At 33.2% G+C, this 23,352-nt stretch overlaps 5 non-coding genes across 5 annotated transcripts; 3 read left to right on the top strand and 2 right to left on the bottom strand.

Moving 5' to 3' along the window:
- Positions 1–10,130: 10,130 nt before the first annotated feature.
- LOC116112004 lies at positions 10,131–10,219 on the top strand. Its single transcript, XR_004125156.1, has one exon. It is a non-coding gene; the product is annotated as a small nucleolar RNA Z159/U59 (small nucleolar RNA).
- Positions 10,220–10,373: 154 nt separating this feature from the next.
- On the top strand, positions 10,374–10,458 carry LOC116112000. The gene has a single exon (XR_004125153.1). It is a non-coding gene; the product is annotated as a small nucleolar RNA Z159/U59 (small nucleolar RNA).
- A 151-nt stretch (positions 10,459–10,609) lies between these two features.
- On the top strand, positions 10,610–10,692 carry LOC116112005. The gene has a single exon (XR_004125157.1). It is a non-coding gene; the product is annotated as a small nucleolar RNA Z159/U59 (small nucleolar RNA).
- Positions 10,693–11,469: 777 nt separating this feature from the next.
- Positions 11,470–11,554, bottom strand: LOC116112001. The gene has a single exon (XR_004125154.1). It is a non-coding gene; the product is annotated as a small nucleolar RNA Z159/U59 (small nucleolar RNA).
- A 154-nt stretch (positions 11,555–11,708) lies between these two features.
- On the bottom strand, positions 11,709–11,797 carry LOC116112003. Its single transcript, XR_004125155.1, has one exon. It is a non-coding gene; the product is annotated as a small nucleolar RNA Z159/U59 (small nucleolar RNA).
- Between the last annotated feature and the right edge of the window lie 11,555 nt (positions 11,798–23,352).

Genomic DNA, 23,352 nt, shown 5'->3' with positions numbered 1-23,352 from the left:
ATTCTCCTAAACCAATTCTATTTCCCTTATTTATCTTACAATAGAAAAGGAAAAAAAAAAATATTCTCAATTACAAATTCCTAAACTAGAAATATGCTTAAAACTTAAATTCTTTTTTATTTTCTTGTTTGCCTTTTCTTCTTACTTGTCTTTCTTCTTGATTGTCTTTTCTTCGTCAATTAGCAAAAAGTGTGTACATTTCAACAAATATGAACTGTTTTATCTACCTAAAGTTGGGTGTTGATGGGTTGATATTTTAATATTATGTAACTCTGATGCGTAAATATTTTAGATAAATATTTGTTGTATTGTTTGTCTTTTTGTTTTTATTTTTAAGTAATTTAAATTAGAAGTATATTGGATTGAGGCGGCAGTGGTGTTATTCAAGTCCCACCTAAACTCTTCGTAAATCCCAAATTTAATGTTTTTAAAATTAAAAATCTTTATATGATTGAAAATTACCCTAACAAGCATTATATACATTTGAAATTTTTTGGTATACTAATTAATCTTTTTCATATTACGGCTCAAGAAACAAAATTTTTACGGCCAATTGATGAGGTGATTTTTCTGCAAATAACATTACCCTGCCTTTTGAGTATAATATACTTATAAGAGAAATACAAAGAAGGGCATAGCCACATCATCAATTTTCCATCTTTTCCATTTTCTTTTTCATCTATTAACTGATGATGACCTGCAAGGATTGATATCATTGGATCATTTCAGGATGAACAGACGAGGATTTGTGCTATAAAACGAATTCAATTTCAGTGATAAAAGAGAAAACAAATATTGATATATTTGTTTTATCTGATGCTTTCAACGAGGGAGAGTGATTTTCATTTGTTTCACAAATATCAATTGATGTTTGATATTCAATTGTAGTTGGTTTTTTTTTTTTTTTTTTTTTTTTTTTTTTTTTTTTTTTTTTTTTTTTTTTTTTAGTTTTGTGATGTTGTTGCATAATATTTAATTGTATTTCTTTGTTTAGTTTAGAATTTTTTTTCATTTTTCAGTGGAATTGTCCTTTAACTATTGTCTCCACCTTCATTTTCATCTGTTTCAGAAAATTAAGTGATTATAACCTGCGAGGATTGGTATCATTCGACCATTTCAAGATGAACAAGCGAGGATTTGTGCCATGAAAATGAATTCAATTTTAGTGATAAAAAAAGAAAATAAAATATTGATATGTACCTTTAATTGTATTTGTTCTCTCTTTTTGTTGATATTTTTTTATGTTACATACATATATCGTGAAAAGAAGTTGTTGCTGAATATACCAATTTTATTTGTTTCACAAATATTAGATAATGTTTTATGCCGAATCATGTAAGTTTAGTAAACCATTTGTAATATGTCGAAGCATTATTATTATCTTAAAATTGGAATCATTGTTATTATCTTTAAAAAATCCATCATTTAAATTACTTTTGCCAATGTAAAAAATATGCTTAACAATGTTTAATTGAAATAATATGCTTATTTAAATTACTATTGCCTATTCAAAAATTTGTCAAACCATAGTAATATGCCGATTGATTTGTATTATTCAAAACCATTGTAATATTCTGAACATTGTTATTGTCTTTAAAAAAATCCACCATTTAAATTACTTTCGCCTGTTCAAAAAATATGCTCAACAATGTTTAATTTTTATCATGACACACATTTCAGTTTCTCTTATTTCTCCTGAACAGTCAATAGTAAATTAGTCATAATTTGCTAAAAAAAAAAAAAACTGAATTGACGAGAGCTTTGAAAACTAGACAAACAAGTCTTTAATTTGACATATTATACACTAAATTTGGATAACTGTAGACTCGTTGTCGAATCATTCATTTTATCATCACACGCATTTCAGTTTTCCCTGTTTCTCAGTTTCCACTAAACAGTCAGTAGTAAAGTGGTCATAACTTGCTGAATAAAAAAAAAATCTAATTGATGAGAGGTTTGAATACGTGGAAACAAGATAGAATGGTCTTTAATTTGATATATTATACACTAAATTTGGATAACTGTAGACCTGCTGTCGAACCATTCATGTTATTATCATATACATTTCGGTTTCTTCTGTTTCTCTGTTTTCACTTAACAATCAATAGTAAATTTGTCATAACTTGCTCAATAAAATTATAATTGATGACCAGTTTGAATATTTGGAAACAAGATAGACATTGCTTTAATTTGATATATTATACAATAAATTTGGATAACTATAGACCCATTATTGAACCATTCATTTTATCATCACACATAATTCAATTTTTCCTGATTCTCGGTTTCACTGAACAGACAGTAATAAATTAGTTATAACTTGTTTAATCAAAATTCAATTGATGAATGATTTGAATCATTAGAAACTAGACAGATAGAACTTTAATTTGATAAATTATATACTAAATTTGGATAACTATAAACCCTTCCAATTATGGTTGAACTATACTTAAAAGAAATGACAAATTATTTAAAACAATCTATAAAACATCATTTTAAAACGTTAAACATTTTGACTAAAAAATGACACAGCACAATAAAATCATAATGTAAAACTATATATAATTAAAAAATGATTTCGCCCTAACAAACTTTGTAAATTGAAATACCACGATATAGAACAAACAATAAACGGGCAAAAAACTTGACTTTATAAACATTGTGTTTCAATTGAAATTTGAGCACGTGTCAGTCAAGTGCCTCCATAATTATTAATTCATTAAGAGTAAATAACATGTTCCCACCCAAGGTTCAGTGAAATCCTCGGTTGGTACCCCTGATTTTATAAATTCCAGATTCCCACCATTAGATGGATGTCGTTAGTGACGACATAGGGGCGTATGATTCTTTTACCAAATTACCCTTGGACCTTCTCCTTCTTCATCTCCCCTTCTCTTCTTCACAGCCCATTCCAAACCCACCCCATCCCTAACCACCACCACAGCCGCCTCTTCTTTTTCTTCTACCCATTCTTTTTTTTCTTCCTCTTCTTCTTCTTCTTCTTCTCCTCCTCTCTTTTCTTCTTTTCTTGCTCCTCCTCTCTTTGTTCTTCCCTTTTCTCCCTTGTCGGAATAAGCTCCGAGGCGGCTGGATTTGGCCGCCGTAAGGCCATCACACTGTGGCCAGATTTGGATTACCGCTTTTTCCTTCCTCTCTCAACAAAACCTCAGTTTCATTTCTCTCTCCCAAGTGAACTCCCGCGTTTCCAATCTGGGTTTTTAGGTGGGTTTGTGGCTGAGTTTGTGGTGGTTTTTGGGTGGGTTTGTGAGTGATTTGATGTTGGATTTTGGGTGGTTTTGAGGCTGAATTTGTGAGTGATTTGGTGGTGGATTTTGGGTGGGTTTGCGGCTGAATTTGTGAGTGATTTGGTGGTGGGTTTTGGGTGGGTTTGCGGCTGAATTTGTGATTTGTTTGGTGGTGGTTTTTGTGTGGGTTTGTGGCTGAATTTGCGAGTGATTTGGTGTTGGTTTTTGGATGGGTTTGTGGCTGGATTTATGAGTGATCTAGTGATGGTTTTTGGGTTGGTTTTGTCGCTGAATGTGTGAGTGATTTGGCGGTGCTTGTTTGGCGGTGGGGCTTTGGGGTTTAGAGGGATTGTGATGGTGGTGGATGAGTGGAAAGGTTGTGGGTGGTGGTGGGAACTTCGGGGAATTTTGGTCATAATGGTGTTGAAAGGTGGTAGTGAATGGTGATGGCTAGATGGTGGTGGTGATGGTGATTCCGCCAGAATCAGACGGGTGGGCCTGAAATGGCAACCGTTTTGAGATGAAGGAAAAAGAAGAAGATGGGAGGTGGAGGCAGAGATGAAGAAGAAATGGGAAGGGAAGAGAGAAAAATACAATTTTAGCCTTTAACGGATAAAATAAAGGAAACGGTATCCATTTAAGGGTCGGAATCTGGAATTTATGAAACCAGGCGTACCACTCTAGAATTTCAATAAACCTTGGGTGGGAACATGTCGTTTACTCATTCATTAATGAAACAAAAACTTGCTCGTATGATTTATGAAGTTGACAACTCCAATTACTTCATTAATGATAGCTGCCAAAAAAATAAAGTAATAAAATAAAATAAATTCACAATTTCTACCTCTTTCCTACTCTTCAAAACTTCGATCTAAAATATATATCTCAAACGTGATTTACTCGTTTAATTAATTTTATATCTTGATTCGGCTCTTCAATCTAATCAAATTAATTTCCATTTTCATATACTTAATTAATTATTTATAATTAACAAAAAACTATTTTAGTCAAATATGTTATTAGCATAAATTAAATTTTTTGACAAAATTAGCTCCCTGGCTTATACAAGGCAATGGAAGAATGTGAACGTGCATGTGCATGTTTTGATATTAAAAGTACAAAATTTACAAAAACTACCGGCCACAGTGAAATGTAACTAAGATTGGAGATTGAAAAACAACTAATTTTTCCAACCAATTAGACTGGTTGACCCATGACCTAGTCACCTTGTCGGAGACTTATAACATACTTTTGACCATCATACCCTTTTTAACAATGAAATTTACTAATGAAAATATATTGTGGGTAGTAAAATTGTATTTTGAAGTTTTTTGGGTGGAAAAATGTCATTAGGCCAAACCTTGGGTGGGAGAAAAAGAGAAAGTCGTTAACTCTTTAAAATATTATGTAATTTCTATGTACCGTACATGTTACATTTGTAATTTTTGTAAACAAACTATAGGGTGTATTTGCAAGTTTTGCAAACATTTGGGGTATCTAATAAGTTTTATAAACAAATGGGGTTACACATCGTAAGTTTTACAGGGTTCATTTGTATTTTATTGCGAACAGTAGGGTATTTTAATAAGTTTCCATATTGTGTTGTGTGAACTGGTTTACGTAACTCGGACAGCACTAGCCCCTGCATGATTGGTAAAATGCTATGAGGAAATAGTGTAGGAACCGAATTGTGTTGTGTCAAGCTTCCTGTGAATTTTCTTCTTCTGTTTTTTATGGTACCGGGGTGGGCGGGCCAGCTTCTTGGGAATTTGCTTTGAACTTTGCATCCAAAATTTTGTAACTTGTTTCTTTTTTGACCTAGCTAGTCACTTGTCTCCAAAATAACCCTCCATAACTACCTCTTGCAATGTACTTACCACACCCTCAAATCCTTTGACCTTGTCTTCTGTTTAATTATCTTGCACATTCTTCACATTTAGTCAGCTTCGTCTCTCTTTTGCACTTCAACTCTTTCATCATAACAACACATTTCAAATACTTCTTTACTCCACCCACCTCTCTCGAATCCTTAATTGTTAAGCAAAAAAAGGAGTATCATTGAAGAAAAAAAAAATTTACGATCACTTGATATTATGTATACAACTTAATATTATGTAATTTATGTGTACCTCATAAAGGTGAAAAAAAACTGTCTAATTAAACAGGTCAACCCTAACCCGGCTAGGCTTAATGGCGGGTCGGGCTCAAGTATCCCCAACCAGTTGGCTGGGCTTGATAGCTCGGCGGGTTGATTTTTAAAAAAAAAAAAAACCTATCAAGCTCGTAACCAAAGGGAAAATAAAAATAAAAATTAATTTTTTTGGTGGGTCGGGCCACTTTTCAACCTCTAGTACCGCACAGGTTACATTTGCAGTTTTTGTAATAAGACTATAGGGTGTATGTAATTTTTGTAGACATTTGGGGGTGCACTGTAATATTAACAGGATACATTTGTTATTTTTTTGCGAACAGTAGGGTATATTTATAATTTTCTGTGAACAGTATTGGGTACTTGGACACTCAGCCCTGATTGGGGTATATCCTGGTAATGTGAATGGACCTACGCTCGCCCCTAATTGGGTGTATCCTTTTCCTTATAATTTATAAATATGAATGAAGCTTCCTGTAAATTTTTTCAAACCATAGTCAACCATCTTTGCAAAAAGGTCCCTGGCAAAATAGGCGTTATGCTTTATTTAACCCCTTCACCACAAGTAGCTCCTTCAATCTCTTTACTACACCCTCAAGTCCTTCCGAAAGAATTTTTTTGATAGGAGCTCCGTATCTCTTTCTTTCTTTATGGGACCACTACACAAGTTGAAATCAAAGTCGGTTTACAAAACCTTTCGTAAAACCTGTATAAAACCCCTCCAAGCTAGCTCCTTCAATCTCCTTACCACACCCTCAAATCCTTTAACCTTCTATTCTGTTTAATTATCTTGCGCATTCTTTACATTTATTCCGCCTCATCTCTCTTTTGCACCCCAACTCTTTCATCAAAACAACACATTTACAATATTTCCTTACTCCACCTCTCACGAATCCTTAATTCAGCCTGACCCTTTTTTGTTCCTGAGAAAAAAAAAAAAAAAAGAAGAGCAGAAGGTTTTAAGCAGAAAAACGAGTACACTTCGACGATACAAAATTTTACGATCACTTGATGGAGTGAGTTTTCTGCAAATAATATACCGTACCTTTTGAATAAATTTACAAGAATGATTATTTTCGATGTTTTTGCGAGATTTTATACATATGTTTGATGCAAATCTGTTATCTTTTGCAGGCACAGCAATTACACACAGATCAATGTAGGAACTATCAAGTAAGGTTTTTTTTTCACTAAGAGCATAATCATACTTAAATATATTATAAGAAGCAAATTCATTTAATCATTTTTATTTTTTATTTTTATTTTTATGGTTTTGTAGTGTGCAAAATGTCCTGTCTTCAATGCCCAACTATGGTGTCTTGGCTGCTCTCATTCCATTGCTAGTTGGCGTTTTACAACTGCATGTACAACGCAATGACTCACTGTTCGAAACTCATCCACTAAATATGTGGATTTTTCTGGTGACCACAATCATCCACTACGGTGTATTGGCTGCTGAGTGGAAGTTTAAACTTCAATATCAGAGTCACTCTCAAGCCTCCAACGCAATAGGCTTCATATCAGGTTCTCTTGCTTTCGCGGCATTAATCTCTGTCAACCCGCGCTCGAACGGATATATCATTTTCATTGCATGGGCTTTTGTTCTTGTAGTCTATAAAAAGGCCAAAGCCACCAAGGATGCGTTTGATTGGGTTAACCAGAAGATTAATGGTATGGAGATGAAGCAGCAAGAATTGCCTCGACTGCCAGTGTAAATGTAGCTGATTATTCACGAGGAGTTAAAGTTTTAAGAAATTCCATTGGTGGAGACTTGGAGCTTGTTTCTATTATTCATACACGGTGATAAAGATATAGTTACTTACATCACTATTACAAATTAAATGCCAGTCCTAGTTTAGTGTGGCTGCATGCTGTTAATTAAAAAAGAAAATTTATTGATTATATTATGACTTCATTATAACATGTTTTTTATGATATATATATTTTATAAGAAAGTTGAGAGCGATTGGTCGTTTTCAGAAGTCCCCTCCTTTTATCATTCACATGATCTGAACCTAACGAGTGATTCCCAACTTTAGTCTTCTCATTCCCACGAAGGAAAAATAATTATAAAAGGATTATAACTAACCTTACCAATATACTTTCGAGTCTTCTCGTCAAACCAAATTCATTACTCAGTTATATCTTAAATTGCTTCCTGGATGGCCACTTTCTGTCTATATAACTATAAATCCACTGCACTTAGGGTTGTTCAGAGCATGACGGTGAACTCTATGGAAACAAACGATTCCAGGGATCATGAGCCTTTTTAATAGAAATTGTAATTAACCACTTTCCAACTTACTGTAAGATCGCTAGCCTGGCCTTCTTGTGCTGGTCCATCTATCCCGTCCACCAATAAAGCCCAGTTTAAACATCCATCCCTTAACTAAGCCCATAGACGCAGGCCTAGTAAAGAAGAAAAGCACAGGGAGGTGAACATACTCCAGGCCTAATGCATATATATACATAGTTGAGATTAATGTATTAATGAGTATTTTAGATTTGGTAAGAATATATGTCTCATAGATGTTGTTACCACATACTTGTACAGTATAATAAATAATAATATTTATATGAAACTCTCTGAAGGATTCATATTGCCCAAAGCAAAAGTGGCAAATCCAAAAGGCCTTGTATAAATTAAAACAATATAGAAGAATGTGGTACAATCACCTTAGTGAATACTTGAGGAGGGATGTGTTAATAAATCCCACTGTGCCTATGCAAGTTCATAAGGAAATTAATATCTAGTTTTGCCAATTGTGGTAGTATGTGTCAGTGTCATGATTTTAATTGAACTCCTAAAGAAATCACAAAAGTAACTAGATGATTAAAAGAAGAATTAAAAATAAAAGATCTAAAGAAAGCAAAATATAGTCTCAGCCTGTAGATCGAACATTGTTCAAATGGAATATTGACTCATCAGTCAGATTATATTAAAAAGATCCTGGGAAGTTTTAATATGGATGAGGTTGACCCCTTGAGTACCCCAATAATGGTTCAGACTATTAATCATGAAACAGATCTATCTCATCATAAGACGATGATGAAAGGATACTTGGTTTTGAAGTGCAATATCTTCATTAAATATGTGATTTATTATCCTTAGCACAAATATATTAGACCAGACATAGTAATTGCAAGCAATGTACTGATGTAGACAGAAAATATTTTTAAATGGCATAGCAAATATTGTGACACTCCAAAGAAATTTGGTTATGACATTTTCTAATCACTTAGAAATCCTAGCACTTCATGATGTTAGTCGAAAACCCATATGGTTATCGACATCAACTTTTGAGAAGTTAGTACATAACATCAGTATGCGATGCCTCAAAAGAAATCAAGTTAATTTTGCTATTATTATGGGGAGTAGTGATTAGGGGAAGCAAAATATTAAAGAGAGCTACTGTACTAAACATATGTGCACTGTTCTCTTTCTTCCTTGACCAAGTTTTGTTCCATTCAACTTCCCTAGTAAGATTTTTAACAAGGCAATATTAAGTACATCCAACACCATTGGTGTTCAAGGAGGTTTGTTTCATTCATTGAGTTCTTAGGTTCAAACCTTAGGATCACCTATTATAATAAAATTATGGTTTACTTGGTTTTTCTAGNTGATATGAAACTTCAAGTCTATTTATATCTCTATTTTACAAACTTCAAGTTTGTAATTAGTATCTAAAACTTTAAATATGTGATATTTAAAACCTTAGTTCCAATATCGTATTGATTTTTGGTCAAACTTCATGTGTGTAATTCATATCCAGAACTATGAGCTTTAAATATTTGATATTTAAAACCTGTTCCGGTGACATTCAGGATTTCATGTTCATAAGTTTTTGTAATTTTGCCAACTTCAAGTTACAAATGAGATACAGTTAAAATTATAATTTAATGACAATACATGCATCAATTATTGAAATTAAACATATTTTCTAAGTGGAAAATCCAATTAATATTGGAAACATATCCAACCTATCGCGCTAATAATATGTTGTAATTAAATTGCAAGTAATATAAAGGAATAGATCTAGAGTAAAGGGGCAAGAGCTTTATTTCTCTTGTTTCTCTAGTAACCCAAATCGAGTGAATTAGAGGGGCATGTGTTATGAGGCCTAAAACATGGCAATTTGGTGGATGTCCACTATTTACAACAAATGAATGTAAGTCTTCTTCATTTATTTTTATGTCCTATAAATGAAATCATCAACAAGAGTATAGTTTAGGGTCATGATATAATATTAAAAATAAGAACATAATTATATTTTTATAAAAAATTTTGATATTATTTCCCCAATAATTTTCTAATTCCTAGTATTTATAACATGCTCTAACATTAAAATTTCAGAAAATGAAACTTTCCATAATTTTAAATTATATTTTTGTGTTTAAAAATTCTTTTCGATTTATCCAATTTGAGATGATGAAGAGCCTTAATGGGCAAGAATTGTGAATGAAAGACAATTTCTTAATGAACTAGGTTGAGCCCAGCCGAAACATTCCTAAGCCCAATAATAAAACCCTAGGCAAAAAGATTCCTAGGGTTTTGTTCTGCATCTTATACTATAAAATCGATATAGTTTGCTTCAGATCTGAACCAACCCCATCAACTTTCAAACTCAGGTATGCTTCTTTCTTCTATTTGTTTCTTCGTCGTTTTGTTCCCAGATTTTGTTGTGTCTAGGGTTTCTTCCTTTATTGAATCTGTATTTGGTATTTCATTTCGAAATGTCTCTGATGATGTTAGAATCATAAAAACTTTCACTCTTCTGAGAATATATTCATGCGGAATAATTATGGAGACCTGAACAGAAGAGACATCTACGATTCTTCTAGGTTTTGTTTCCCTTTTTTTTTTTTTTTAATAATTTCTAATAATAAAACAGTATACTTCATTTTTTAGGGTTCATGCTTTGTGATTTATTTAAGATTTTAAGTAATGTGTGTAAACAAGCATTGTAGATTTCTGAATTGTCTCTGAGGATGAATAAAATTATACTTTCGTTCTTCCAAGATATTTCATGCAGAAAATTTATTGGAGACCTGAACTGAAGAGGCTTTTATTTTTATTTTTAGTTTGAAATTGTGATTATAGTTTCTTTGTACATTTTAAAGCTGATCTTTAAGACTATGTCACCCATTGTTTTCGTTTTTTTTTTTTTTTTTAATTGTGTTAAGTGCATATGTGTTATTAGAAATTGGAGATCTTTTCTCTTATGATGTTTAAATGAAAACTTTCGTTCTCCTGAGTATAAAATGCTAAAAATTTATGGAGACCTAAGCTGAAGAGAATTTTTATGTAGATTTGTCCTCATTTTAGTCACCATTTTGGTAGATTTTGGGTGTTTTATGTCTTGTTGTTCTCTATGTTGTGTTTTCCCTCCTTGAATTGGTTGGATGAGTGGGACCATTATTAAAAATAACAATAATTGGCAGCCATTTTGTAGACCGTTATTTGCAATTTTTCTTTTTTATAGTTGAAATTTGAATTTGGCTCATGTTGGTTGGGGCTTTTTTTTTTTAATGCTTTTTGCAATTTTTTTGCCCTGGTAACTATTTGCACTTGTGATTGCAATGAGTTATTTTGCATGTTTTCATGGTGTTAAAAGAAACTGTTGAGTTGTTTAATATTAACTCCATTGTAATTTTGTGTGTGAAAGATAACTTTAATAAGTTACCTTTACGCATGAGTACATTATAAGTATTATGGGCTTTTTTTCACATTTCCATTTCAGAATTGATCTTGATAACCAATAGTGAGGTGAATGTACTATTAATCTAATTTGTGAATGTTGCTATGGTAGTTAATGTGTTCCCACTGCTTTACTATATTTAATCCTAATACTAGCAAATTTCAACTTTCAATTTGTAGTTTTGCTGTATTATTTTCTCGCTAGGTCTACATCTAGGATTTGTTTGAAGATCAGAGATCTCTGCTTTTATCAACACGAAGTACTTATTTGCCCCTTTCTGGCCAAAGAAAACAACGGGGGACATAGTCTTAAAGATCAGCTTTAAAATGTATAAAGAAACTACATTCACAATTTCAAACTAAAAATAAAAATAAAAGCCTCTTCAGTTCAGGTCTCCAATAAATTTTCCGCATGAAATATCTTGGAAGAATGAAAGTATAATTTTATTCATCCTCAGAGACAATTCAGAAATCTACAATGCTTGTTTACACACATTACTTAAAATCTTAAATAAATCACAAAGCATGAACCCTAAAAAATGAAGTATACTGTTTTATTATTAGAAATTATATTAAAAAAAAAAAAAGGGTAACAAAACCCAGAAGAATTGAAGATGTCTCTTCAGTTCAGGTCTCCATAATTATTCCGCATGAATATATTCTCAGAAGAACGAAAGTTTTTATGATTCTAACATCATCAGAGACATTTCGAACTGAAATACCAAATACAGATTCAATAAAGGAAGAAACCCTAGACACAACAAAATCTGGGAACAAAACGACGAAGAAACAAATAGAAGAAAGAAACATACCTGAGTTTGAAAGTTGATGGGGTTGGTTCAGATCTGAAGCAGACTATATTGATTTTATAGTATAAGATGCAGAACAAAACCCTAGGAATCTTTTTACCTAGGGTTTTATTATCGGGCTTAGGAATGTTCGGGCTGGGCTCAACCTAGTTCATTAAGAAATTGTCTTCCATTCACAATTTTGGCCCATTAAGGCTCTTCATCAGCCCAAATTGGATAAATCGAAAAGAATTTTTAAACACAAAAATATAATTTAAAATTATGGGAAGTTTCATTTTCGGAAATTTTAATGTTTGAGCATGTTATAAATACTAGGAATTAGAAAATTATTGGGGAAATAATATCAAAATTTTTGATAAAAATATAATTATGTTCTTATTTTTAATATTATATCATGACCCTAAACTATACCCTTGTTGATGATTTCATTTATAGGACATAAAAATAAATGAAGGAGACTTACATTCATTTGTTGTAAATAGTGGACATCCACCAAATTGCCATCTTTTAGGCCTTATAACACATGCCCCTCTAATTCACTCGATTTGGGTTACTAGAGAAACAAGAGAAATAAAGCTCTAGCCCCTTTACTCTAGATCTATTCCTTTATATTACTTGCAATTTATTTACAACACATTATTAGCACGATAGGTTAGGTATGTTTCTATACGACAGGTTGGGTATGTTTCCAATATTAATTGGACTTTCCACATCAGAAAATATGTTTAATTTTAATAATTGATACATGTATTGTCATTAAATTATAATTTTAACTGTATCTCATTTGTAACTTGAAGTTGGCAAAATTGCAAAAACTTATGAACATGAAATCCTAAATGTCACTGGAACAAGTTTTAAATAACAAATATTTAAAGCTCAAAGTTCTGGATATTAATTACACACCTAAAGTTTGACCAAAAATCAATATGATATTGGAACTAAAGTTTTAAATATCACATAGTTAAAGTTTTAGATACTAATTACAAACTTGAAGTTTGTAAAATAGAGATATAAATAGACTTGAAGTTTCATATCATGAATATAAAGTTCAGATTAAATTTGTAGTTTACCTTACGTTAGAACTTGAAGTTCTAAATGCTTTGAATATCAATCCAGATAAAGATTTAGAACTTGGAAGTTCTAAATACCAACAGTGAACTTGAGTTTTTGTTAACATAAATATTGGATTGATGAACAACAAAAATATGTTAATGATAGCCATATATGTTGATGGGTAGAAAGCGAGATTAGCACAAGCACATTTTTATATATAGTTTTGACCAATTGAATAGAAGAATGAAATAATGGGCAATGCATGGAATTGGAATAAAGGACAATTTTTATTTACTCCTTACATTCTCTATACATGTTATTTTCATCCCCCATATCTTTACTTGCTTTTCAATAAGATATCGTAATTTAAATTTCTAAAACATGGATTTAGAACTAGAAGTTTCTAAATACAAAATGTAAACCTAAAATTCACAATATAGTAGACACATAAGATGTCAAAACGCATTATTATATCATGCATCCAAAATATGCGACTTTTGGAAAGGAAATCAATTATCCTTACAAGATAAGATAATGTTCTATTTTCTTTCTACTACTTGAATTAAATTCTGGAAGCTAAATTTCTTAGGATATAGGACATATTAATCCTATTAAAAAGACTGAAATGACCACTGAAAGGAGATGTTCTCCTTGAAGCTTAGGAGAAGTCAATTATTTGACATTACAATACAATTATGTAGTATAAATTTGTAATGTTACCTCATGAGTAGACAGCAAAATCTCCCTATAAGTCATTTGGAATTGATCGTGTGAGGAATGAGCTACTGACAACTTCTTAGACCTGCAGAAAGACATAGAAAGTGAACGTGAAGCACCTGGGGACACTGGTGTGGTGTCGGCTATAGGCACTCCAATGCTCAAGTCAACAAAGTTGTGAGGGAAAAAAAACGTAAAAGGTAAAAGGGATGGTTTATTGTGTTTGCGGAGTTAAGGCACGACTATCGTCATAGAGTGGTTAGAGCTTGGCTTTAGGACCATGGACGATGGGGAAATAATGTGTATATCGAGTATCAATTGAATACTAGTTTTTCGGATTGAATCGGTGGAAACTGAATCGTGGATTTTGAATGAATTTCCAATAGGACTGTGCTTTATTTTTATAGGGAGCCAAGGAATGCTTAGTCCTTATAGAATTCAAAGTATAGCTTCATGAACTAGGAATGCTCAAAATAGGAAGAATCCATGCAGGACTTGTAATTCCAAGATATTAGAATTCTAGTAGGACTTGGAGTCCTTAGGAGTTAGAATCTGTATTGGACTTTGGAAGTTGTTGTCTAGAAAAATTCACATAAGACTCGAAGTCTTTTCCTGTGTTAAACTCTCATAAGATTTCGAATCCATGGAATGTTAGGATTCATGTGGGACATGAGCATTGAATAGCGAGCTTGACCTTTGTGGAGAAGTTCAAATCATAGTTGAGCCCAATGTGTAGAGTGATCTAACTCGTAAAGCAGCCTATATCGCAAAGTGATGTGACTCGTAGAGTAACTAGTTTGTGGCGTGTTCAAACTCATAGAGTGAACCAACATATTGATTGGACCAGCTCGTGGAGTAAATCTTCCACGCGATAGGATCTGTCAAGCGACCAACCGGAGTTAGGTCGTGGCACGGAGCCGTGAGTGTAATACATTAAGCCAATCGGAGTTGGGTCAGCCAATGGAGTTGGGCCAAAGCGTTGGGCCATACATTGATAGTTTCCAAAGTTGAATAAAATGATATTGGGCTANTTAACTTGATTGCTTTTGAGGCATCGCATACTGATGATATGTACTAACTTCTCAAATGTTGATGTCAATAACTATATGGGTTTTCGACGAACATCACGAAGTGCTAGGATTTCTAAGTGATTAGAAAATGTCGCAACCAAAGTTTTCTTTAGAGTGTCACAATATTTGCTATGCCATTTAAAAATATTTTCTGTCTACATCAGTACATTGATTGCAATTACTATGTCTGGTCTAATATATTTGTGCTAAGGATAATAAATTACCTATTGCAGGAAGATATTGTACTTCAAAACCAAGTATCCTTTCATCATCGTCTTATGATGAGATAGATCTGTTTCATGATTAATAGTTCGAACCATTATTGGGGTACTCAAGGGGTCAACCTCATCTATATTAAAACTTTCCAGGATCTTTTTAATATAATCTGACTAATGAGTTAATATTCCATTTGAATAATGTTCGATCTACAGGCTGAGACTATATTTTACTTTCTTTAGATCTTTTATTTTTAATTCTTCTTTTAATCATCTAGTTACTTTTGTGAGTTCTTTAGGAGTTCAATTAAAATCATGACACTTACACATACTATCACAATTGGCAAAACTAGATATTAATTTCCTTATAAACTTGCATAGGCATAGTGGGATTTATTAACATATCACTCCTCAAGTATTCACTAAGGTGATTGTACCACGTTCTTCTATATTGTTTTAATCTATACAATGCCTTTTGGATTTGCCATTTTTGCTTTAGGCAATATGAATCCTTCAAGGAGTTTCATATAAATATTAGTATTTATTATACTGTACAAGTATGTGGTAACAACATCTATGAGATGTATATTCTTACCAAATCTAAAATACTCATTAATACATTAATCTCAACCATATATATATATGCATTAGGCCTGGAGTATGTTCACCACCCTGTGCTTTTCTTCTTTACTAGGCCTGCTTCTATGGGCTTAGTAAAAGGATGGATGTTTAAACTGGGCTTTAGTGGTGGACGGGATAAATGGACCAGCACAAGAAGGCCAGGCTAGCGATCTTACAGTAAGTTGGAAAGTGGTTAATTACAATTTCTATTAAAAAGGCTCATGATCCCTGGAATCGTTTGTTTCCATAGAGTTCACCGTCATGCTCTGAACAAGCCTGAGTGCAGTGGATTTATAGTTATATAGACAGAAAGTGGCCATCCAGGAAGCAATTTAAGATATAAATGAGTAATGAATTTGGTTTGACGAGAAGACTCGAAAGTCTATTGGTACGGTTAGTTATAATCCTTTTATAATTATTTTTCCTTCGTGGGAATGAGAAGACTAAAGTTGGGAATCACTCATTAGGTTCAGATCACGTGAATGATAAAAGGAGGGGACTTCTGAAAACGACCAATCGCTCTCAACTTTCTTATAAAATATATATATCATAAAAAACATGTTATAATGAAGTCATAATATAATCAATAAATTTTCTTTTTTAATTAACAGCATGCAGCCACACTAAACTAGGACTAGCATTTAATTTGTAATAGTGATGTAAGTAACTATATCTTTATCACCGTGTATGAATAATAGAAACAAGCTCCAAGTCTCCACCAATGGAATTTCTTAAAACTTTAACTCCTCGTGAATAATCAGCTACATTTACACTGGCAGTCGAGGCAATTCTTGGTGCTCCATCTCCATACCATTAATCTTCTGGTAAACGCAATCAAACGCATCCTTGATAGCTTTGGCATTTTTATAGACTACAAGAACAAAAGCCCATGCAATGAAAATGATATATCCGTTCGAGCGCGGGATGACAGAGATTAATGCCGCGAAAGCAAGAGAACCTGATATGAAGCCTATTGCGTTGGAGGCTTGGGAGTGACTCTGATATTGAAGTTTAAACTTCCACTCAGCACCCAATACACCGTAGTGGATGATTGTGGTCACCAGAAAAATCCACATATTTAGTGGATGAGTTTCGAACAGTGAGTCATTGCGTTGTACATGCAATTGTAAAACGCCAACTAGAAATGGAATGAGAGCAGCCAAGACACCATAGTTGGGCATTGAAGACAGGACATTTTGCAAACTACAAAACCATAAAAATAAAAACACTCTCAAAGATCACAAGAACACCAAATTTACCGTGGTTCACCTTTCACAATGGAAAGATTACATCCACGTTGAGCTCCAAGAATTTTTGGAGGCTCGCTGCACTACGAATCAACTTGTATTACAGATTACAAAACACTCTCAAAGATTCACCCAACTATCAATCTTAACTCAATCACTCAAATCTGAAATCTCTAGAGAATACTTGATCTAGTTTCTCTAAACCTGAAGAAAACACTATCTTTACCCTAAGATTATACAGATTCTCAACCCAAAAGCTTGACTACAAACTAACAATGATAAGAGTAAAAAATTGATCTGTCGTGAAAAGAGAGAGGAGCAGGAGAGATAAGTTTCTGCGCAAAAGACTCCCTTTATATATGTTGACCTCAAGATCTAATCCTGGCCGTTGGATCTTCTTCATTTCAGTGGCTATGATCTGTTCTCCTTTGCAGTGAAACGGCTGCGTTTTGATAAGTGAAATTCTGCAGAAACATTACAAAGGTTCTGCGCTTCAGATATTAACAAGTATGATTATGCTCTTAGTGAAAAAAACCTTACTTGATAGTTCCTACATTGATCTGTATGTAATTGCTGTGCCTGCAAAAGATAACAGATTTGCATCGAACATATGTATAAAATCTCGCAAAAACATCGAAAATAATCATTCTTGTAAATTTACTCAAAAGGTACAGTATATTATTTGCAGAAAACTCACTCCATCAGTTGAACGTAAAATTTTGTATCTTCGAAGTGTACTCGTTTTTCTACTTAAAACCTTCTGCTCTTTTTTTTTTTTTTTTTTTTCTCAGGAACAAAAAAGGCTCAGGCTGAATTAAGGATTCGTGAGAGGTGGAGTAAAGAAATATTTGAAATGTGTTGTTTTGATGAAAGAGTTGAGGTGCAAAAGAGAGATGAGGCGGAATAAATGTAAAGAATGTACAAGATAATTAAACAGAAGGACTTGAGGGTGTAGTAAAGAGATTGAAGGAGCTACTTGTGGTGAAGGGGTTAAATAAGGCAAAACGCCCATTTTGCCAGGGACCTTTTGTGGCAAGGATGGTTGACTATGGTTTAAAAGTAAATTTACAGGAAGCTCCATTCATATTTATAAGGATACACCCAATTAGGGGCGAGCGTAGGTCCATTCACATTACCAAGATATACCCCGAGAGTAACATTAGCCTTACAAAGAGGCAAACAAAAAGCCATACAAATAAATAATCCATGCCCTTAAAAGAAGGGAAAAAGAGAGAGAGAAAGAGGCAATCATGAATTTTAAGGGTAGGGATTGTCTCTTTGTATGGCTCTTTGTATGCCTCTTTGTAAGGCTAGTGTTACTCATACCCCAATCATGGCCGAGTGTCCAAGTACCCAATACTGTTCACAAAAAATTATAAAGATACCCTACTGTACGCAAAAAATAACAAATGTATCCTGTTCATATTACAATATACCCCCAAATGTCTACAAATACAAATACACCCTATAGTCTTATTACAAAAATTGCAAATATAACCTATGCGGTACTAGAGGTGGAAAAATGGCTCGACCCACCAAAAAAATTAATTTTTATTTTTATTTTCCCTTTGGTTATGGGAATCAACGGTTTTTTTTTTTTTTAAATCAACTCGCCGAGCTGTTAGGCCCAACCAGCCCGGTTGGGGATACCTGAGCCTAACTCGCCATTAAGCCTGGCCGGGTTAGGGTTGACATACCTAACTGTAACGCCCCACTTGAAGTACGTAGTTAAGATTTGTTGTATTACTTGAATGTTCATTGATTTATCCTCAATTGAGTTTGTATGTTGTTATTTTTGGTTGGTTGGCCTTTGGTTAAAATCGTATGTTGAGTTGGTTGAGTGTGTGCCCTGAAGTTGGTTGAGTTTTGGCGAATTTTGGAATTTCAGTCTTCTCCGAGGCGAGGAATAGTCTTCGCCACAGAGACGTACGCTCTGTAAATTTTCGCCCGGGCGATGGAAAGTTCTTCACCGCGGCGACGGGCCGACTGAAAAGTTTAATAAAGTTTCTATAGAATTTTTCATAAAGGTAAAATGACCATTCTACCCCTAATTAGCAGGAAAAGTGGGGAGTGAAATGTAAGAAAATTTCATGGAGAATGTGTTGGAGTTGGGGGTGTGATTGCAAGGAATTAAAGGACAAGGATGGAATTTCCAAAAAAGAGTAAGGGCAAAATGGGAATGATTGTGTATAAATTGAGCTAATAAGGGATTAAGTGTAGTAAACCCTTCATTTCACCCATTTCCACCGCCATTCCCATTCTCTATTTTCTTTCAATTCTCCACTCAATCTTCCAAGAATTTCTAAGGATTTTTGGGGTAGTTTTTAGTAGAGATTTCATCTAAAGCATCCTAAGGTAAGAATTCTTGCTTTAGATGTGAATTTGCTTATAGTTTGCTGAAGTCTTATGTTGTTATTGTTTAAAGTTGTAAAGAGAAGACAAGCTAAAAAGCGGAAGGAGAAGTGCTAGAGAAGTCACTTACTCGCAAGGTAAGTAAATCCAACCCAAGCTAAGTTTTAAGAACCCCTTTGAGTAGATATTTCTTTATGCATGTATGTATGATGTTTATTGAGGAATTGAGATGAGATGAGATGAAATGAGTAGTTATTTATGATTATTGAATATATGTGAGTATGAGAAGTGTTGAGATTTTATGATGTTGAGTTGAGTTTAATTGAAATTGAAGGGAGTTTTGAGGAAACCCTATAGAATTGTTTTTCATTGACAGCAACTTAGAGAGTATGAGGGAGTTTTCTCCCATTTTGGATGATTAAAGAGAGGAGAAGAGTTATAGTTAAAGTAGAGTTTTATATGCACATTAGTTGTATGATGAAATGCTTAAGAAAGGCATGAGTAAGAGTAGAGAACCTTAACTATTGTTACATGGCATCATTGCATTTCATAAGTGCATTAATGAGCATGAATAATCCATATACATTAATTATGCATTAGAGAAGTAGTTAGAAAAAGAGTAGAGAGCTTTAAGTGTAAGCTTCTCTAAGAGTAAAGAGAAAGAGAGAGATTAAGTACTAGAGAATAAAAAGAGAAAAATGCATAAGGAGAGTATAGAGTAGGTTGTGCGATGGGGAATCTGTGAGTAATGGGTAGAGTATTCCCGAATATACGCCGCAAAGAGAGAGCGGCTTGAGTATGAGAGAGAAAAGTGGTGTAGCCCGTGAGAGTGCATGCGGATGAGGGCTATACCCGAGAGTACCCGAGAGAGAGAGAGATTATACACTCACATGGCCAGGGTTTCAAATCCATGCATAACCGAGTCCGATCGGCTGAGAATGAGTAAAAGTCACAGAGAGCGGGAGCGAGTCCCGGCGGTGCCTGTAGTAAGATGGGGCTGTGACTTACAAAAGGGAGTTAGCAGAAAAGAGTTATGAGAAAGAGAAAATAGAGAGAATTATAAAAGAGAGAGTAAACGAGAAGAGAGTAATTGTAAGGAAAGAATTGAAGAAAAAGAGAGTTACAGGGATAGATAAGTAGAGGATTTACTTACTGAGTATTATGTGTGTTCACCCCGTTGTTTTTCTATGTTTTGTGGGATCTAGGTGAGGACACGGTCGGATGGGCGTCGACAAACTAGGAGAAATAGTTACACTATCCATTTTGTTTTGATAATTTTTGTACATGATACTAACTTTGTGTAAAGAATGTATATGTTTAATAAAAAAAAAAATTTGGGCCTAACTATTTATACTATTTTATATGTATTTTTATTACGTATATTTTATGATTATATGAGTAGAAAGCAGCTATTACACTAACCAGACCTTTTTTTTATTTTTTTTTTCTTACCTCTATGAGGTACACATAAATTACATAATATTAAGCTGTACACATAAAATTGCAAAATTATAAAATATTATTTGCAGAAAACTCACTCCATCAAGTGATCGTAAATTTGTTTTTTCTTCAGTTGTACTCCTTTTTTTGCTTAAAGCCCTGAATTCTGCTCTTTTTTCTTAGTAACAAAAAAGGCTCAGGCTAAATTAAGGATTCGAGAGAGGTGGGTGGAGTAAAGAAATATTTGAAATGTTTTGTTATGATGAAAGAGTTGATAAATGTGAAGAATGTGTAAGATAAATGGAAAAATTAGTTGTCTTTCAATCTCCAATCTTAGTTACATTTCACTGTGGCCGATAGTTTTTTTAAATTTTGCACTTTTAACATCAAAACATGCACATGCACGTTCACATTCTTCCATTGCCTTCGTATAAGCCAGGGAGCTAATTTTGTCAAAAAATTTAATTTATGCTAATAACATATTTGACTAAAAATAGTATTTTGTTAATTATAAATAATTAATTAAGTATATATTTATTAGAAAAAAAAGTATATGAAAATGGAAATTAATTTGATCAGATTGAAGAGCCGAATCAAGATATAAAATTAATTAAACGAGTAAATCACGTTTGAGATATATATTTGGCCGAACGACTTACACATACTCAAGGTTTGTCGTAACGACAAATTGGCACCTAAAAAGTTTAGAAACGATAAACAAGGACCTTCCGTCATGTGCTGTTAATGATTTTCGTTTGCTAATAGTGAAAAGACTAGAATGCCTTGATAGTTTGACATTTTAGTTTTTTATAAATTTAAAAATTTCTAAAAAACCCCCTAGGTTTGCTAATTTAACTAAACATCCCATTATATAAAAATTTTATAAAATGACAAAAACACCCCCACCACCCGTAGTGCCAGATTCCGACCACCACCGCCAGAATCTGGCCGAAAAATTGTGTTATGACACAGACCCGTCGGATCTATCATCTATGTCGTAACGCGTCGATCTGGCCTTTTCCGGTGAGATCTGCCACGGATCTGGTCGGAAAAGGCCATATCAACGGCCAGATTTGGCCGTCGAGGCCATAAAATGCCATCTTTGGCCATCGTTGACAGACAATGACGGTCACATCTTTGGCCGTCGCTGACGACCAAAGATGGTGTTTTACGGCCTCAACGGCCAGATCGACACGTTACAACAAATCTGTATCGTAACACAATTTTTCGGCTAGATTCCGGCGGTGGTGGCCTGAATCTGGCACTGCGGGTGGTGGAGGTATTTTTGTCATTTTTTAAAATTTTTATATATTAGGGTATTTAGTTAAATTAGCAAACCTAGGGGGTTTTTTAAACATTTTTAAATTTATAAAAAAACTAAAATATCAAACTGTCAAAGGTATTCTAGTCTTTTCACTATTAGCAAACGGAAATTACTAACAGTACATGATAAAAGGTACCTGTTTGTTATTTTTAAACTTTTTGGATACTAATTAGTTATTACGATAAACCTTGGATATGTGTAAGTTGTTCGGCCTCTATATTTTAGATCCAAGTTTTGAAGAGTAGGAATGAGGTAGAAATTGTGAATTTATTTTATTTTATTACTTTATTTTTTTGGCAGCTGTCAAGCTATCATTAATGAAGTAATTGGAGTTGTCAACTTCATAGATCATATGAGCACGTTTTTGTTTCTTTATCAAGTCACACGCCCCCAACATATAATATTTCATTAATGAATTAATAATTATGGAGGCACTTGACTGACACGTGTTCAATATTTCAATTGAAACACAATGTGCATACGGTCAAGTTTTTTGCCCGTTCAATTTACAAAGTTTGTTAGGGTGAAATCATTTTTTAATTATATATAGTTTTACATTATGATTTTATTGTGCTGTGTCATTTTTTAGTCAAAATGTCTAATGTTTTTAAATGATGTTCTATATATTGTTTTAAATAATTTGTCATTTCTTTTAAGCGTAGTTCAATCATAATTGAAAGGGTTTACAGTTATCTAAATTCAATATATAATATATCAAATTAAAGCACTATCTGATTAGTTTCTAATGATTTAAACCACTCATCAATTGAAATTTGATTAAACAAGTTATAACTAATTTACTACTGAATGTTCAGTAAAATCGAGAAATAGGAAAAACTGAAATATGTGTGATGATAAAATGAATGGTTCGGCAATGAGTTTACAGTTATCCAAATTCATCGTATAATATATTAAATTAAAGCATTGTCTGTCTTGTTTCCAAATATTCAAACTGCTCATTAATTAGAATTTTGTTGAACAAGTTATGAAAAATTTACTACTGATTGTTCAGTGAAAACAGAGAAACAAAAAAAACCAAAATGTGTATGATGATAAAATGAATGGTTCGACAGTAGGTTTATAGTTATCCAAATTTAGCGTATAACATATCAAATTAAATACTCTTTTGTCTCATTTCCACATATTCAAACCTCTTATCAATTAGATTTTTTTTTTATTCAGTAAGTTATGACTACTTTACTACTGACTGTTTAGTAGAAACCGAGAAACAGGGGAAACTAAAATGTGTGTGATGATAAAATGAATGGTTGGACAACGAGTTTATAGTTATCCAAATTTAGCGTATAAGATGTCAAATTAAAGAGTTGTTTGTCTAGTTCCCAAATATTCAAACCTCTCATTAATTTAGGTTTTTTTTTTTTTTTTTTTTTTAGCAAATTATGACCAATTTA

This window comes from Pistacia vera, unplaced genomic scaffold, assembly GCF_008641045.1.
Source record: "Pistacia vera cultivar Batoury unplaced genomic scaffold, PisVer_v2 Contig655, whole genome shotgun sequence".
NCBI lineage: Eukaryota > Viridiplantae > Streptophyta > Magnoliopsida > Sapindales > Anacardiaceae > Pistacia > Pistacia vera.
The sequence above is the reverse complement of the archived record's forward strand: the minus strand, read 5'-3'. Positions and strand labels throughout refer to the sequence as shown.